The following is a 1,850-nucleotide window of genomic DNA, read 5'->3' as shown; positions in this document are numbered from 1 at the left end:
AGTATGTCCTACAAACCGATCCCTTCTTCTAGTCAAGTTGTGTCACAAACTTTTCTTCTCCCAAATATTGTTGAATACCTCCTCATTAGTTACGTGATCTACCCACCTAATCTTCAGCATTCTTCTGTAGCACCACATTTCGAAAGCATCTATTCTTTTCTTCTCCAAACTATTTATTGTCCATGTTTCACTTCCATACATGGCTACACTCTATACAAATACCTTCAGAAACGACTTCCTGACACTTAAATCTATACTCGATGTTAACAAATTCCTCTTCTTCAGTAATTCTTCCCTTGCCATTGCCAGTCTACATTTTATATCCCCTCTACTTCGACCATCATCAGTTATTTTGCTCCCCAAATAGCAAAACTCCTTCACTACTTTAAGTGTCTCATTTCCTAATCTAATTCGCTTACCATCACCCGACTTAATTCGATTACATTCCATTATCCTCGTTTTGCTATTGTTGACGTTCATCTTATACCCTCCTTTGAAGACACTGTCCATTCCGTTCAACTGCTGTTCCAAGTCCTTTGCTGTCTCTGACAGAATTACAATGTCATCAGCGAACGTCAAAGTTTTTATTTCTTCTCCATGGATTTTAATACCAACTCCGAATTTTTCTTTTGTTTCCTGTACTGCTTGCTCAATATACAGATTGAATAATATCGGGGAGAGGCTACAACCCTGTCTCACTCCTTTCCCAACCACTGCTTCCCTTTCATGCCCCTCGACTCTTATAACTGCCATCTGGTTTCTGTACTAATTGTAAATAGCCTTTCGCTCCCTGTATTTTACCCCTACCACCTTCAGAATTTGAAAGAGAGTATTCCAGTCAACATTGTCAAAAGCTTTCTGTAAGTCTACAAATGCTAGAAACGTAGGTTTGACTTTCCTTAATCTTTCTTCTAAGATAAGTCGTAAGGACAGTATTGCCTCACGTGTTCCAATATTTCTACGCAGTACAAACTGATCTTCCCCGAGGTTGGCTTCTACCAATTTTTCCATTCGTCTCTAAAGAATTCGCGTTAGTATTTTGCAGTTGTGACTCATTAAACTGATGGTTCAGTAATTTGCACATCTGTCAACACCTGCTTTCTTCGGGATTGAAATTATTATATTCTTCTTGAAGTCTGAGGGTATTTCGCCTGTCTCGTACATCTTGCTCACCAGATGGTTGAGTTTTGTCAGAACTGGCTATCACAAGGCTGTCGGTAGTTCCAATGGAATGTTGTCTACTCCCGGGGCCTTGTTTCGACTCAGGTCTTTCAGTGCTCTGTCAAACTCTTCACGCAGCATCATATCTCCCATTTCATCATCATCTACATCCTCTTCCATTTCCATAATATTGTCCTCACGTACATCGCCCTTGTATAGACCCTCTATATACTCCTTCCACCTTCCTGCTTTCCCCTCTTTGCTTAGAACGGTGTTTCCATCTGGGCTCTTGATTTTCATACAAGTGATTCTCTTTTCTCCAAAGGTCTCTTTAATTTTCCTGTAGGCTGTATCTATCTTACCCCTCATGAGATAAGCCTCTACATCCTTACACTTGTCCTCTAGCCATGCCTGCTTAGCCATTTTGCACTTTATGTCGATGTAATTTTTAAGACGTTTGTATTCCTTTTTGCCTGCTTCATTTACTGCATTTTTATATTTTCTCCTTTCATCAATTGAATTATTCAATATTTCTTCTGTTACCCAAGGATTTCTACTACCTATTTGATCCTCTGCTGCCTTCACTACTTCATTCCTCAGAGCTACCCATTCGTCTTCTACTGTACTTCGTTCCCACATTCCTGTCAATTGTTCCCTTATACTGTCCCTGAAACTCTGTACAACCTCTG

The sequence above is a fragment of the Schistocerca gregaria genome, chromosome 2 (assembly GCF_023897955.1).
Source record: "Schistocerca gregaria isolate iqSchGreg1 chromosome 2, iqSchGreg1.2, whole genome shotgun sequence".
NCBI classification, from domain to species: domain Eukaryota; kingdom Metazoa; phylum Arthropoda; class Insecta; order Orthoptera; family Acrididae; genus Schistocerca; species Schistocerca gregaria.
This window is presented reverse-complemented; position numbering follows the sequence as displayed.